General features: G+C 39.1%; 1 protein-coding gene across 4 annotated transcripts in view; it reads right to left on the bottom strand.

Annotated features, from left to right (window-relative positions):
* rfx2 (regulatory factor X, 2 (influences HLA class II expression)) overlaps positions 1 to 6,428 on the bottom strand; it is a 29,168-nt gene extending 22,740 nt beyond the window's left edge. For 3 of the 4 annotated variants that reach the window (XM_062423524.1, XM_062423526.1, XM_062423528.1), the window contains exon 1: positions 6,316 to 6,428. The gene's annotated coding sequence lies outside the window, so the exon portion shown is untranslated. Of the gene's footprint in view, positions 1 to 5,826; positions 5,908 to 6,315 lie in introns of those variants that run through there. The other variant, XM_062423525.1, reaches the window with a different exon arrangement.
* Positions 6,429 to 7,131: the final 703 nt, after the last annotated feature.

The following is a 7,131-nucleotide window of genomic DNA, read 5'->3' as shown; positions in this document are numbered from 1 at the left end:
GTGGAGACGACGAAGAACAGGAGAGGAAATGTCAACAGTTACATTACATAATATCTGTTTTCTTCATTTGTTACACCTGCCAAGGCTTCACAATCCTCAAAATGAGTGATTTAAAGCACCACTTTTATGATAAAATATTGAGCTTGTTAGAATTAAATATATATATTTTCTTTATTTTCTACCCTCAGTGATTCCTGACTATCCCGACTGTCGCGTTGTGCGCTTCCTGCTAATTTAATTGAAATCTTTTAACAAGTTTTATGAGACATATCCCGCTAATTATCAGACACCCACAATGAAGAACCGACTTGCCTCGAGGTAACGTTGCCGTTTCTTCTCAAAGTGACGTAGTTAAATCAAAACTAATCATCAAGACTGTCAACTTTTGGAGTGATTAAGTATCCAAACACTTGAGCCTCGCCCAGACTTACATCGTCTCCTTGTGGAAGTAAAACAACACTCGAGAACGTAGAGAGAGAGAGAGACGCTCGCTTGCTCTCTTTAAAACAGGTGTGTTTCCGACCTGTGAGACCTGGGAGTTTTATTTCCCAGGAGAGAGATCCACATTCTCCACAGATGACCTCAGATACTGGCAGCGGTGGTGCTGCGTCTATCTTGACCTATGAATCTCAGATAAGGATTACGTTGCACTGTGGAGGAGTCGTCTTCCTTCTTGGCGAGCGTTGCCTACCACACAGATACGAGGATCATTTTCCTGTATGTACAGTACAGCTTTTTACGAGGCGCCGCTTTATACAAACAATGACTCACTGGTTTATACTTTAAAATTGGGGACGGATCCAAGAGTCTGTTGTTGGTGCTGTAAATACGGTGCCATGCTGAGTCCTAACAATCAACCTGAGAATTAAAGTGTTTAATACCCGTTTCACACACAAACTTAATGCAGGACACTTGATATTAAAAAACATTTAACAGTTTATATCTGAATATTGCACAAAAATACTAGACTAATGCCATTCACACAAGACTCACAACTAAGTCATTAAACCCTTGCATACTGTTCAGGTTCAAATTTGACCCTTTTTTTTTCTTTAAGTATGAAATTTGATGAACTTAACATACAAATAAGGAAATATATTCGATTTACCCAAAATGTCAAGAATGTTCATTCTTCACATTTAATATCATTTGTTGACATAGTTTGTCCTATTTTATGAAACATTGGACCATTATATAGTCTTTTTTTATGTACATTTTTCTCATAAAAACTATATAAAAAATTAAAAATGAACTCTTTATGCTCTCTGACAGCTTCAGACTGACGGGGCATTTATGAATGATATGTGGTTCAGAAGTTTGTTATTGAGACTAATTGTGAGAATATGAACAGTATGTGAGGGTTATTGTGTTTACCTCAATGTGTTTAAGCATATTTTTAGTCATACAAGCATTAAATTCACTCTTTCGCATTAAAACTAAGTGGTGTTACTTAGAGCCCAACTCCGTCTTAGCAGCTGTTACAGCCGGCCACAAATGAAGTGGACTTAATTAGATTGAGAGTCCACAAATTTGCTACTGAACTAATGATTTCTGCACAAAACATTTGCCGAAACGACGTCTGGAGGGTTTTTGAATCATCATCATCTCCTCTGTGGTCGAAGGGAGCCAGATTCAGGGCACGATATGCTTCTAAAACTAAAAAAATTATGTATTGCATAATCCGAGCAGCATTCATAAACTCATTCACCGATCACTCAGTGTTGTTTGCAGAAGATTTAACATCAAATTACGAGATTATCTGACAAGTTTATTTCCTGCATGGAAATTCACATTAAGACAAGCATTTTAAATTTAGTTTCCAGTTTGTTTTAATGTCTAAAAATTCAAACTTTCCCCACTTTCTTTCCAGATCTGCTACTTACACTATTCAATGCTTACACACAAAAAATAATAATAAGCATACCACCGCTGCTTTTATAAACCCTCCTCAGTATTGAACACTGCAACATTAACATTTACTCTCTTTTGAAGCTTAAAGAGTGGGAGGAATGAGATCTGAGGGCTGCACTGTATAAAAAAGAAAAAGAAACATCCACTTTTCTTTTTTTATTTGAAACTGTGCGACAATGACGGCGTCTTCTCCTATTGTTCCCGACCAAGTCTCCTCATTAAAAAATACTTGTCTGGGTCTGACCTCTTTAGCAAAATGCGTCCAAATCTAACCCGACTGAAGGCTGGTGGTTACTTAGTAGCTGCTTTTATACTTTTACACTTACATAACCCCCTTTATTGTTTTTAATTTAAACATCTCTTAACAAACTAGCTTAAAACTCTACAAAAAGAAAGGAAAAGTGAGAAGAAGATGAGGAGGAGGAGTAGGGCTACTATCTACTAGTGCCTGAAAGAAGAGAGAGAGAGAGAAAGAGAGAGAGAGTGAGAGAGGAGAGGGGAGAAGGGAGGGGAGGGGTAGTCTGTCATTGTAATGCAAATGTCAGTGCCTTGTCTGTCTGTTTGTGGCAGGAAATTTAATTAGTGGTCGTGTAGCTACGATACAAACAGGTGGAATGTGAAGAATGCTCCTGACGACACCACGCAGAAAACCGAGAGAAAAAAAAACAACATTTCATCTCTCGACCAGTTTCGACTTGTTGCCGCTGCTGCACGAGAGCCAATCAGCAGTAGTGTATTTTATTTTGGAGGAGGAGGGTGGTGGGGGTGTATATGGATAGATGACAAGGTGTATTTCTTTGTATCCTAGCAGCGTAAGCCGACTTGATGTGACAGACGTGGAGGAGGAGGAGGAGGAACTCTTATTAATTAAAACTATTTTCCTTTCAACAGATTCTTATAAATGATAAAAAAGCAGCCCGAGATTATGAAGACGGAGACGTTGTTCATGTGTACAAATGACACTATTAATTTCCACTTAACAAGCCCCACAAGGCATTCTTCTTCTTCTTTATTCCTCCTCCTCTCAGTTCTTCTTCTTCTGCTCCTCTCTGCTCTGTGATTTCCTGACATGCCTTTTTGACTGCAGCTATGTGATAAAAAACTATTAAAACTATGTTAATGTTAATATCAGTGGCAACAACAAATCATGTGCACACAGCAGGGGGTAAATGAAGCTCTATATGTGAACAACTGATGGTAGTGACTGGTGTCCGTGTCTATATCTGTAGTTGGCGATTGGATTGGGAACTTCTCCCCGAGGGCAGCAGTGGGCCTCATCAAGATAAGCTAAATACAGCACGAGCAAACACACACACATATATATACACACACGCACACTCATGTATGCACACACTCACAAAACATGTGACCAAAAGCTGTGTCAGGTCACCCCGCTGCCCAAGAGACCGCTGCAGCTGTCCTATTGATAGCTAAACTGTACCACACACACACACACACACACACACACACACACACACACACACACACACACACACACACACACACACACACACACACACACACACACACACACACACACGGGTCCATTAAACACTCAAAATGGCACAACGTAATGGTGAACACTGCTACACACAATCATACCAGCAGCAACTCTAGAGATGCTTTAAAAAGAAAAAGAGAAGAGAAGATAGAGGGATTATTAAGCCTTAAAAAAATAAAATAAAATAAAGGTGTATAATTGTCTGCAACGGTGGCACTCATCCCTGAAATGGATCAAAGCATGACCACAATCAGAGAGATGCAGGCTGTGCCAATACAGGCGGGTCACAGTTTGGTCACTGCAGCACTTTACAACACGTTCATTTAGTATTACTATGTTATGTTGTAGATTAAAGTGATTAAATGTCATATAACCTAAAACAAAGCTGCTCGAAATACTTAAATACATTCCCTTTAACCCCTTTTTTCTAACTTTATGAGCCAAGTTGAGAGATTTCTTACATAAAATTGCGATGAAATACGTTAACCTCACCACCGACCGACCACCAGCTGCTCTCCACTTTGTTTAATTTCTCCTTAATAAAAACTCCTTTTTCTCTTTCTGGCCTGCCTCTGCAAGCCAGAGCTATGCAGCACTTTTTTTTACCACAAAGAGAGAGGAGAGAGATGAAAATAACCTGATTAAAAACACTGACTTTTTAAAAGAATAACATTTCACCTCTCCTCCTCCACCACCCACCCCCATTGGCCCATTCCATCCCCCCCTTTTTTTTCTTTCCATGACTTTGGGTGTATTTGTGTATCAAGTTGCCATGTAAACATAACATTGTCACGCTCAAATTGGGGGGTGGGGTTGGTTGGTGGTGGAGGGGGGTTACACAGAGTTTTTCAAGCGCATTTTCATTTCTTTATTTTTCTTTGTAGCTGAAGAGGGCTCGTCCGACCAATCAAAAGTTACGTTTTTTTTTTCTTCTTCTCTTTGACACCTACTTCAAAAACAGGCGGAGTCGTTTGCTGATGTGCATTCAATTCATCCTCCATGCACACCCGAGCCAAAAAAAGTGAGGGAGTAAAAACAGCAGGAGAGGAAAAGTCTGACATTTTAATATATTGTGCAGATTATGATTAATATAAGCATGCTCAGACCTGCTTCGTAACACCTTTAAAACTAAAAGAAAGTACATATTAGACCGCATTAATAATCTTTGCTCCTTTAGAAGATGAATACTTTAGGGAAATAACGCACATTTGAAAGTTTAAACCCAATTCGTTAAAAAAAACATGCAGAGAGGGCATTAATTAGACACATTTTTCATGCTGCAAAGATTCCTCCTGATGCTTCGATAGCAAACAACATCACAAATGACCGAGCACCTGACAGCTGTCTCTGAGAAGATAGTTCATTAGAAATGAATCTATCTCAAGAGACAAAAACACACAAAAATCCCAAAAGGAGATTAAAAGGTATGCAAAAGGGGGGAGGGGTGGAAAGCAGCCACAAACCACACTGTAAAACTAATGAAAGAGTGGGGGATTTAAACTCATGGGGGGTATAGTTTTCCTGGGTTTCTTATTATTGCTATATGGCTCAGATTGATATGAGCCTTCGACTCTGCAGAGAGGTCAAGAGCGACCCAAAATGAGACCTGCCAGATGAACAATTGAGGCAGTAAGACTGTGAACAACATGGCTATTAGGAAACAAATTGATAACAGCTCTGTTAAAAGGCATCAGATATAGCATCAGTAAAAAATTAAGACAGTTTAGCACCAAAAATAAACAGAAAAATAAACTCCTTGTGATGAAATTAGTTACAAAACAGACTACTAAGTGTATAAGCCTACTATAATTGCTGCCTACTTCTTGAAACACATAGCCTCTTTAACTTTTACACAATGAATCTCTTTTCCAAGACTGTAAAAACAAAACCGAGTACTATGAAGAGGCACCATCGTAGCACCACCTAGCTGTATAACATCCCCAGATATTCAAAGCCCACAACTTTGCAACTTTAAGAAAGCAAAGAACTATGCTCCGGTTTTAGATGATAGCAAATATAATACAGTAAGTGATTTAAGTCCACTGTGTTCCTGATGTGAAGACCACGGGGAGGCTACGTGGAAACGAGTGAGTGTCTACGTTCATATAATCGTGCTTCGACTATTGTTGTAAGCTTATTTTAAGGCTCGATTTGTGAGGTGTAAAAAAAAAAAAGAAAGTTATCCTCTTCTCCTGTTGAGTTTCTATACTCTCAATCCTAACCCAAGTCAGTTTCAGTCCTGAGCCTCCAGCAACTAGTTGCTAACGTTAGCTTGCTACACTAAACGCTGCCACCTGCTTTTCAAACAAAAAACGCGATACAAATAAGATAAATAAACACACCACGAAGCTAAAAAGTTAGTCCATATCGTGACAAACAAGACAGAGCAGCCGTGAACAACATGACAAACTCACAACTAGACTTGCACTCATCGCTGTTGCTGTCTGAATTAGCATTAGCCGGAGCTTTGAGCGGAGCTTGACGGCTAGCCTCAGTCCCGCAGCAGCACATCCATCCTGGCTGGGATCGAGCTTTAAAAAGCGCGTCCACACATCTCCACGGAGGGAGCATAGCAACAAGTGTACAGTGATGGTGAATCATATTTAAGAGTAGGATTAACATGAACACGATCGTACAATAAAGTGTAGCAAAAATAAATAAAGATTTTTTTCTCCCCCTAAACTGACAGCGGGCTTGTACAAAGCTATTATTATTATTAACAGCAGTTAAAATGAAAAGTGGAAAGCCGTTTCTCTCAACTTTAGGGGCGGATGCCACAAAAAAGAAGGGAAAGTTATGTTGTGGAAAATAACCAAGACTGCCTAAGTAGCAACGCTCCCAGAGTACTCTCCTCTCCACGTTTAGATTAATTTATTTTTAAAATACTATAAGGATATAGTCACCTTTGCCTTGAGAAAAGTTGTGCCCTGGCTCTGCTCTCTTTTCCCCCACTCTCCCACGGTGACCTCCAGATGCTGCTGCTGCTGTTGCTGTGAGTGTTGCGCCCGTTGGTAAGTAACTGTCTCCACGGCTACAGTCACTATGGCGCGACGGGGTCTCGAGGCAACTGTTGCTACCCTCGAACGCCTACGTCACGGTCCGCACTATGCAAGGGAGGGGCCACAGCGGGCACGAGCCCCCGCCCACTTCAAATTAAGATGCAAGTTTTAATTGAACCACTAGGAGGCGGTCTTTACTAAGGAAGTGATGGATAATAATAATAATAGTAGTAGTAATGATAGAATAATAATAATAAAAGAATAATTCACATAAGATACATATACTTTATCTACATATTAATTAATTTAATTTAATTTTAATTTATTTATTTGTATTTTATATGTATAATATACCTCATATGAGCTGTTATGCCTTTTATTTATTATGTCTTTTATTTACTCTTCTATACGGCAGTTTGGTCCACTGTGGTTGTGTTAAAGTACTTTACAAATAAAATTGGATTGGATTGGATATAAACTGTGTATTGTACGTTTTTTTACACTGTAGCATGTAGCACTTTGCTGTCCACAACCATTGAAAAGTGTTGTACAAATGAAACGTATTACTATTATTATGAAATATGTATTGTAGCTTCTGTGGAAGTTTTTTTCTTTTAAACAGTAAAGTAAACACACTCTTAAAGTCAAGGTGACATGATTGAGTGATGATGACATTTCCCTATGTAGAAATGTCACATATAAAGTATGTTCAAATAAGTT

This window comes from Scomber scombrus, chromosome 8 (assembly GCF_963691925.1).
Source record: "Scomber scombrus chromosome 8, fScoSco1.1, whole genome shotgun sequence".
Classification (NCBI taxonomy): domain Eukaryota; kingdom Metazoa; phylum Chordata; class Actinopteri; order Scombriformes; family Scombridae; genus Scomber; species Scomber scombrus.
The sequence above is the reverse complement of the archived record's forward strand: the minus strand, read 5'-3'. Positions and strand labels throughout refer to the sequence as shown.